The sequence below is a fragment of the Rattus rattus genome, chromosome 12 (assembly GCF_011064425.1).
Source record: "Rattus rattus isolate New Zealand chromosome 12, Rrattus_CSIRO_v1, whole genome shotgun sequence".
Taxonomy (NCBI): Eukaryota; Metazoa; Chordata; class Mammalia; order Rodentia; family Muridae; genus Rattus; species Rattus rattus.
In genome coordinates this window covers 12456135-12466059 of record NC_046165.1, presented here as the reverse complement: position 1 = coordinate 12466059, position 9925 = coordinate 12456135, and the positions used below count along the sequence as shown (strand labels likewise).

General features: G+C 37.0%; 1 pseudogene; it reads right to left on the bottom strand.

The window, feature by feature from the left end:
• Positions 1-7715: 7715 nt before the first annotated feature.
• Positions 7716-8672, bottom strand: LOC116913875 (annotated as a pseudogene).
• Between the last annotated feature and the right edge of the window lie 1253 nt (positions 8673-9925).

Here is a 9925-nt window from a genome sequence, read left to right as displayed (position 1 = left end):
ATAAAAGGAAGGAGACACATTGTTTGAAAGACTTAAGTTAGGATAGGTTCATGAGATCTGAAACAAGATGAGGTTGGATTTAACCTAAATTAAAGATGACAAAAGAATGCATATAGAAATTCAGTAGGCATCAAGCTAATTAATTTTTAAGTGAAAAAGGAGTTTAACAAGAAAATTGTGTATAATACAGAATAATCCTCCCAGAAAACATGGGATATTTTATTAAAATCTTGGTACCAGAAAAGTACCTTTAGGTATCTTAGGAGTTAAAAGTCACAGATTTGTTATACCAAAATAACATAGCTATTTGCTTTCCTCTTGGTTTCTCCCATAATTAAATACTATTATGTTGATGTAGACACTACCTGTTTTTGTTTCAAGCCATCAACAAATCAATTCAAATTAAACAAAAAATTTCCCCAGCTACCTGGATTTCATGGTGCTAGAAGGTACTGCGATGTTCAATGGAGAGGAATTGTATTCAATGATCTTGTTCAGTATTGGACCCTGCATGGCACAATATTGACTGCGAGAGAAGTTATATCCTCTGCTGTAACGGCAGAAAGGGTGTGTGTGATGGTACTCAGCAACGATCTTGTTTCTATTTGAAGACTGTTTCACGAGGATAAACTCATGGTTAGTATTCTAAACCTCGCCAAAAGCCCATACTGGGGAGAGCATGAGCCAAATGTGGAAACCGACTGGATTTGTTTCACTCGATAAGCATTCAATATATATGGGCTTGTTCTCCACCTGGATCAGACTAGTTTCTCTTTGTAGCAGGTAGTTGTTAATGCAAAAAAAAAAAAAGTTAATGAAAAAACTGCTTGAAGTGATGAAAATAGTTGACTGTGAGGTTCTGAAGTGGGCTAGCCAACGGTCAGGAACAGTCTAGGAAAACTGAGAGAGAAGTGAAGAGCTTGAGTATGGGGAGAGGTGTCAAATATTGTCTTCTCTCTAGATACTGGATTAGTACTAACAGAGCAAGTCACAGCAGCAGGGGCTGCTTGCAGAATATCTACCCCACATCATGCTGGTAAGACTTCTAGGATGGACGTGGATGGGCTCCTGTGGACCCACCGATAACTGCAGTGCTATTGTGGTGGCTACCAAGGGAAGGAGAGCCCTTTGTTATCAGCAATGTGACTACTGGTAAGTTGCTCACTCCTTCTAGAATGCTTTACACCCATGAGCATAGTGTTTAGTATTAGTATTAATTAGCATCAATTAGTATTAATTGGAGTCAGGAGGCTACTAAAAATCATAACTTTATTAATGGCATAAGGATGAAGATGGGCTGTTTGGTTCTGGAGGGGGAGTTTGAGGAAAACAGTGGGGTGAATACATTAAAATGCATTTTGTGCATGTGTGGCATGCTCAAGTAACAAATTAGAATGGCCTAATTATCTGGAAACAAATGTTTCCACTGTGCTTCCTTTGCAGACACACATTACGATTCCAGCTACTGGCAGAAATTAATTCTTGGAGAGGGCTGCCATACTCAGGACACTAAAGTCCCGGAAATGGAATTAAGGGAACAAAGTCATTGCAAATGAAAACTCAAATTTAATCCATCTTGCATCACGTTAAATTAAATATCTTGGTGACAAATTTTGTAGAAAACCGTGCAAGTGGTGGAAGGAATACAGAGAATAGAAATCTAGACATAGCATTTGTGTGAGGCATTAAACGGCAATTCACATATATTAACTCATAGTAATTCCATCAACCGATATGATGATAAAGGTTTTACTAACAAATATAGTGTCACTAAGAAAATACAAAGAAAATAGTTATTGGAATATCCAAAAGGATTAAAATAGATTGTCATGAAAACGCAAGAAAGTAAAATACTGATATCAGTTCAGCTGCATTTGGAAGAACAGTAAAGAATAGATTTTAAAATCACCTTTAGGAACTGGAAAGATGGCTCAGTGGTTAGGAGCGCTTACCTCTCTTGCAGAGGACATAGGTTCAGTTATTAGGACACCCATAATAGTGTACTTACAATCACATTTAACTAATTCTAGTTTGTCTGATGCTTTATTGTGGTCTCTATGTGGTATGTCCTACCGAACACACATGACACACTGCAGAAGACATATATACACAAAAGTGAAAAAAATCTCATCTGGAAAGTTCAAAAGAATTAAAAAAACCACCACTGCCACCACCAAGTCATTTTAAGGCATAGGTAGTGACACCCGAAAACATCAAGAAGCTGACTGTCTAGAATTGTTGAGAAAGTTCATACCACAGTTTCTGGGTGATGCCGTGAAAGAAATAAAAATCCTCTGTGAGTGACACATCGGCTTATAATTGGTTTCTGCTCAAAGCATCATCACTCAAGCCCCTCATACTAGTTGTGGTCCTCATGCCACTGTATGCACCCAAATTCTTGCCTCAATGGTGTGTTGTGTCAGAATTCTTATATTCCTCATGATCCTTTTAGGATCTGTGATCAAATGTGTGACCACTAAAAGCTTCCAGCACCAAATTCCAACTGTCAATCACAAAGTGAAGAGATTGTAGAAGAGAGCGGTTTTTTAAATCAAGAGCTTCAAGAAGCAGTCTACTGGCTATAAAGTTTAAAGCCAGAGGAAATAATCTGGAGGCTCAGAACCTATTGTAAAGTTACAATGTACCTGGCTAAGAAGTCAGAGTAGTAACCGTAGATCAAATGCAGGCTGCATGAAAACCCAAAGGTCCTCTAAGTATCTCACTTATGAATAGAGAAAGTGTGGACTTTCAAGAGATTATATGTGTATGCCAACAAGGAACTCTTGGAACCTCCTGCTAATTTAGGATCTCTTGGTAGTAATCTATTTTAGCTTCTAGGCCATCTTTTCTTTCCAAGATGATCTCTCAGTTTTCTAAGTCTGAACCAGCATTGCAATTGGAATGATGCTGTCTATATAGAAGACCAGAGTGCTGCCCGTTGTTACAGAGCGTAGGAGAGTTGATACAAACCCTTGGGTTTCCATTTAAACTTCTGCTTCCGTACCCAAAGCAAGAATGATAAAAACAAAAAGCAAAACAACAAAAATAACAACACAAACAACAACATCAACAACAATAGAACCTTGTTTATTTTCCAACTACTCTAACTGTCCTTTTATCTACTGAAAATATTGGCTGGAGTCCTCTACTCCACATTACAGACAAATTGCTTTTAGGGTATACAAAATAGCAAGAAAGGGCAGTTCTCAAAACACACAGTACCATGCCAGGAGCATAGAAGAATATCTGTTTGTTTATGAAGAAAAACTGCCACTTAAATTATCAAATCTTTCTTGCTGTAGCTGAATCTGGTAGGAAAAACACATTTAAAAATGAATGAAATTAATGACGATAGATAATTGGTTGTATCATGTTTGAGGCCATTTGGATGACAAAACTATGAAGAACATTTAGTGCAAGTCTCTGTAAAACACACGCGCGCGCGCCCGCCCACACACACACACACACACACACACACACACACACACTCAACCTTCTGAAATATAACGTAGTTTTAATACTTTGTTGCATCAAGGAGGGGCATTAAATTTTTGATGCACTAGTAAAAGAAGTGCCCATTTTTGTGCTCTATTTTATTCAAACCATTTTTGCTGTAATAGATTTTTCTTCTTCTTCTTTGAGGCACCTTTCCTCTAAAATAATACTTTTTGGAACAAAGATATTAAGGTTCATGGCAGGAAACTAGTGATTGCTCTCTCTCTCTCTCTCTCTCTCTCTCTCTCTCTCTCTCTCTCTCTCTCTCTCTGGTTAAAGCAGATGCAGAGACTTTCTTCAACATAGGGAATGTTGCGAAAAAGACGGAGACAAAACATGGAGCATACGAAATCTGGAAAACATGTATATAGTTGTGATAAACTCTTCAGAAAATAGTGGTAATCATCGGCTAAGGGTACAATTTCCAGCAAGAAGATCAAGGACAAAGAGGGTCAGAAAGAAGGCAAGTACAAAGCCAGTGCTAGAAATTCAGCGTCTACCAAAAACAGCAGAAAATTACTCAATGAGAATTCTGCCAACCTACCGTGATCTGGTGTTTTATTCTTCCTCAGATTTGCCTGGTACTGGACAAAAAAAATAAAACTGAAGACTTTGCTGAAGTAAAATAAAGGCAGCATTAGAGACTGAGCTCTGAAATATATCAGAAAATAAAGATCAAGATACTGCATCTTTACATGAGATTTTTTTTTTTTTTTTTTTTTTTTTTTGCATTTTGTGCTTACCTTACTTTTTCAATTCCACATAAACTTTATTAAATGGCTACTCACTCTCCCAATTTCATGAGACAATGATAGTAAAAAAAAAATGTCATGTTGATGTTTGGGCTTAGGTTTTATTATGATTTGAAAGTCTGTTAGAATAAATATTGCCAACACTAAAACACTAAATTTTACAGTAAATTTACGTGTATTTGATATAACAGATATTGTTACAGGCTTATTAATTACTGGAATAGAAATATTAACTACCACATATGCCATGTATCTTTAAGCTTATAATAATAACTTATGTTGCAATTATGCTAATTTTGCTATGTTCTAGAATATCATATCAAATATATATATATATATATTTGTTCATATATATATATATGGTTTGAAACAATAGCTGTTCCATTTGTAAATACATTTTCCCACAGTCATTTCGTTATTTAGCATATTTAAATAACACTTTAAAGTGTCACTCCTTGGTGAAGGGAAGAACAGAATCCAGCTTTACTCTCCACTGATGACCGAGAATTTGTTCAACAATGCTTTCCTGTGCCCCCCACAGACATTATCTCCACCTCTCAGGGGGCTCTGCATAATTAACAGCTTGCAAATCTCACCGTTGTTTTACCAACGGAAAACATGCTTTCTTAAAGAGAATTTAATTGGAAAACAGCTCTTGTCTAGAAGAGAAATTGTAGAGCATTTTTCAGTAATTAATTTTTATTTATATATTTCTGTATACAGAATCTATTTTATTTCTTTCAGTGGCTGATTGCAAACTAAACAATGCATTAAATTATATGCATTTCTAATTATAAATTCAGTGTCTTGGTTTATAGTTTTGAAATATATTAACTATAGAATTATTGTTAAATATATATTCCTGTGAGTCTATGTGTATGAGTATATGTGCATATGCTGTATGTGTATATGTGACAGAGAGAGAGAGAGAGAGAGAGAGAGAGAGAGAGAGAGAGAGAGAGAGAGAGAGACACCAGGAATCCAGCTTGTATTGTCTGAAATTTCTAGTATGCAATTTTTTAGTGACTGAAACATTTGATATATGGAAATGATTTTCGTTTTAGGATAAATAGATATATTTTGCTTCTACATTTTTTGAATTGGAACAATTATATTAAATTTGTATATTCTAAAATGCATTGGTTAGGTAAGAAATAAAAAATATTAGAATCTATGGTTAGACAAATCATTGGTCCTAAGGGAGAACCTATTGCTCTTATGTGAATAAAAGGACATAGTTTTAAACTGATTTCTTAAATACATTATCTTTATAAACATAGGTTGATGTATATATAAATCCTCAACCGAGAATTTCCTATTTGTATTTGATATTGATTAACACACAGACTTCAACTGGTTAAGGTGTTTAGAATAAGGGTCTTCAGAATGTTTAACCCTGAAGAAAATATGCATCAATCACTCTTCCCATCCATCACATAGGGGTGTTAGGGTGTTAGGAATAAGGGGGAGCGATCATATGAGAGACAAAGTGATAGCCATATGGACCATCTTCCCGACATGACAGAGCATTTTCACTAGGAACTCAGCACACACGAAACTCGTGAATGTTCAAGCCAGGAAAATTCCAGCATGAAGTAGAGAAGTGGGCACAAAGTTCCTGGTATGAAGCTCTCAAAGAAGTAATATTTTTAAAGCATTAGAGAATTTCTGGCATGCATCTTGCAGTCCACTTATTTTCTTCCCTTCATTGCAAAATAAATGAAATTATTTCAAAATAGTTAGCAATGATTATATTATTGAGTTTATAACGCTTTACTTCTTTAAAAAATTGCTGCACATATTTTTTTCAAACAATTTGGAAGATTTGGTAGTCTAAGTTATAAATACAGGGATATATGTAAATCATTTCTGAGTTTCCTATCACTTATCTCTTAATACATAAGGTAAATTGTCTTGTTCCATTTTTGAAGCATCTCAATTAATTCGTGTGCAACTGTGATATGTTCTTTCTAAATATAATTTTGAAATGTGTCATTGCTAGTTTGATGTCAGTTCATAAACGACAAAGCTAGGGAAACTTGCAATGACTCTGGGCCCAGAAAAAGGTAGGAACGAGCTTCGGGCGAGGAGAGCAGTAAATGGATAACTGGCCTGTAGCTTTATCATAGGGAATTTTCAGTGTGATTATGCATGCAATTTGCTAAGTGAAAAATACTTTAAAGGGAAAACATAAGCACAGTCACATTTTATCAAAATAAAAAAAAAGTAACTCTGCTTGAACGTATTTGGTACCAGAGCAGATAAAATATTTAAGACATTATTGCAGTCAGTGAGGCAAGGAACACTGAGCATGGTACACTGCTGTTGGAGGAGAGGAGATGGATGTGGTTTGCTGAGGAGACAGAAATAGCTTTTGGGCTTGCCTTGAGAACAAGGGAGAAATGATGCCTTCCTACAGAAGCTGAGGATGTAGGGGTCATAAATTATGCTAGTGCTGGGCAAAAATTGGTAGGTTTTGATTCTAAAGTTTAGAGGAAGGGAAAAATGAAGTCTGTGTGAAATTCATTTTCAGAGTGTGCTGCTTTGTTAAACTGTTAATGTTCAACTGTAAAGCAGCTTGGGACTAAAGATTGAACAAGAAGAGGAAGAAGTTAGTTCTTGGATAAATATGTTATAGAACTGTGGTCAAATGTTTTACTTAGAAGTAATGTTTTGTGTTCTTCAACATACCCAGGAGATAAAATTGAAAATATTTCTCATTAGAAAATACCATACTTTTATTAATTTTAATTTTTAGATAAAATATAATTATAAATGTCCATGCATGCCTTTCCTCCTGCCAATTACTCTCATATACCTTCTCTTCAAAATTCATTGATTATTTTTTCACTAATTGTTAACACACCACACATTCTAAATATATGTTTATTTGTATTGTTCTTATTAAGGTCCTACTTAAGATTGCATATTGTCAAGACTTTATGGGGATATCTTCCATATTCATCCTCAAGATACAAAGTTACAGCAAACTGATGTTGTCCGACTCTTGCTTTCTCACCAATCCCTCTTCCGTATCTTTTTTTTTTTTTTTTTGGAGCTGGGGACCGAACCCAGGGCCTTGTGCTTGCTAGGCAAGCGCTCTACCACTGAGCTAAATCCCCAACCCCCCTCTTCCGTATCTTAACTAGTCGTTTTGGTGCAGATATGCTACTGGTGATTCATCTGTTTCTACACACAATCTCATACTCTGTAACGTTTGAACGATTGTACTTTACTGTAGTTTTTTCCTATTGGGGGTGGGGTGGGTGGTGCAGAGAACTTTGTTGATGGTATTCAAGAGAGTACTGTGGGCTCCCTTGGCCCGTCCTACTATTATGGGAGTCTGGGATGGAAATTGTGAGGGAGATGCTCAGTGTTGTGGACTGAATTGGAATGGGGACTTCTCAGTAACTGAAGGCCTCTCTCTTGTTCTCAGGGTCCTTGCTGGGGTGGGTGGCCCAGGGTTTCTTATTCCTTGGAGACCATGAGGTCCATTACCCTATTGCTGTAGCTGTATTCATTGTCATACCAAGAAATGAGCTTTACAAAGTTGTCATTGAGAGCAATGCCAGCCCCAACATCAAAGGTGGAAGAGTGGGAGCTGCTGTTGAAGTCGCAGGAGACAACCTGGTCCTCGATGTAGGCCAGGATGCTCTTTAGTGGGCCCTTGCCTGCCTGCTTCACCACCTTCTTGATGTCATCGTACGTGGCAGGTTTCTCCAGGCTGCATGTCAGATCCACAGTGGATATATTGGGGTAGGAACACAGAAAGACATGCCAGTGAACTTACTCTTCAGATCTGGGATGACCTTGCCCACTGCCTTGGCAGCATAGGTGGGTTCAGGGATGATGTTCTAGACTGCCCCAGAGTCATCATGCCACAGTTTTCCAGAGGGGCCATCCACAGTCTTCTGAGAAGCAGTGACGATATATTTTGTGGTCATGAGCCCTTCCACGATGCCAAAGTTGTGGTGGATGACCTTGGCCTGGGGGGCTAAGCAGTTGGTGGTGCAGGATGCACTGTTGACAAGCTTGAGTGAGTTGTCATATTTCTCGTGGTTCACACCCATCACAAACATGCGGGCATTGGCCGAGGGATCCAGCCTTCTCCATGGTGGTGAAGACTCCAGTAGACTTTACAACATACTCAGCACCAGCGTCACCCCATTTCATGTTAGCAGGATCTCGCTCCTGGAAGATGATGATGGGCTTCCCGTTGATGACAAGCTTCCCATTCTCAGCCGTGACTGTGCTGTTGAATTTTCTATGGGTAGAGTCATTCTGGAACAAGAAGATCATGCAGTTGAGGTCAATGAAGGGATCGTTGATGGCAACAATCTCCACTTTCCTAGCTGCACAGCAGAAGACAGCCCTGTTAACCAGGTGTCCAATGTGGCCAAATCTGTTTATACCGACCCTCACCATCTTGTCTATGGATCGAGGCTGGCACTGCATGAGAAGATACAGCTGTCGCTGGAACAATGAGGAGCAGGAGCCTCCTACTGTAAGACAGTTGCACTTGTCTTGGATTTGAGGATAGAAGGCAATTAGGAAACAGGTAAAGTGGCAGTTGTAGATTTACCCACTAAGACATATGACCCCTTAAGATAACAATAGTTGGCTTGGTTTACTGTATTATGGCATAATTTCTTTCTTGTTAAGCAGACCTTAAGTTTAGTTGTAGAACTGAAGATTTGAGGTTAGGAGCACAGACCAGAGAGAACATATTATATTGTATTTGTTGGTGTAGATTACATCACTCAATTATCTTTTCTAATTCCATACACATACCTGCAAATTCCATGATTTCAGTTTTCTTTAAGAGTGACTCATGTCTCCTACTGTACATGTACCCTATTTTCAATATCTATTCAACAGTTCAAGGACATTTAGTTGTTTGCATTTCCTAGCAACTGTGAATAGAGCAGCAGTAAACATGACTGAAGAAGCGTCTGTGGCATAGAATGCCCATACTTTGGGCATATTCGTAGGAGTGTTACAGCTTGATCATATGGTAAATTTATTTTTAGGTTTTCAAAGTTCTTCACACTGATTTTTCAGAGTAGCTTAACCAGTTTGAATCCCTTAGAACAATAAAGGCAAGCTTTCTTTTCCATACACCTTCATAGCATTCTTTGCCTTTCTTTTTTTTAAATCTTAGCCTTTTCATTAAGAAGAAATTAAAATTCAAGGTTGTTCTAGTTTGTGCTTCCCGAATTTCCAAATAAATAGCATATTTGAAATTTTACTTTTATTTATTCTCTTGATAGCTCTTTCATATGCACAGCACATTTTTTGTATCTGCCTCTGATTTTTTTAATGGAAAAACAATTTTTTTAACAAAAAATTTGGTTTTCCCTCATACAACTCCTTCCCAGGCCTTCCTGTACTCACCCGATACCCTCTATACCCTTCCTCTCTGACAGGATCATAAACAGGCAAAATTATTATTATTAAGTTTAAATTAGTAATATTAATATTAGATTTATTGATATTATTTTAAAATTTGATTTCTTAGTTAAATAATTACAGTTAAATTTAAAGTATTTAAATTACTATTTTATTAATAATGATAGTGATATTATTATTAGTAATAGAGCAAATAATTTAGAATAGGAAACAATGTACAAGCAGAAGAAAAGGGGCCAAATAAAAACCAATAAAAAACATGTATAGAC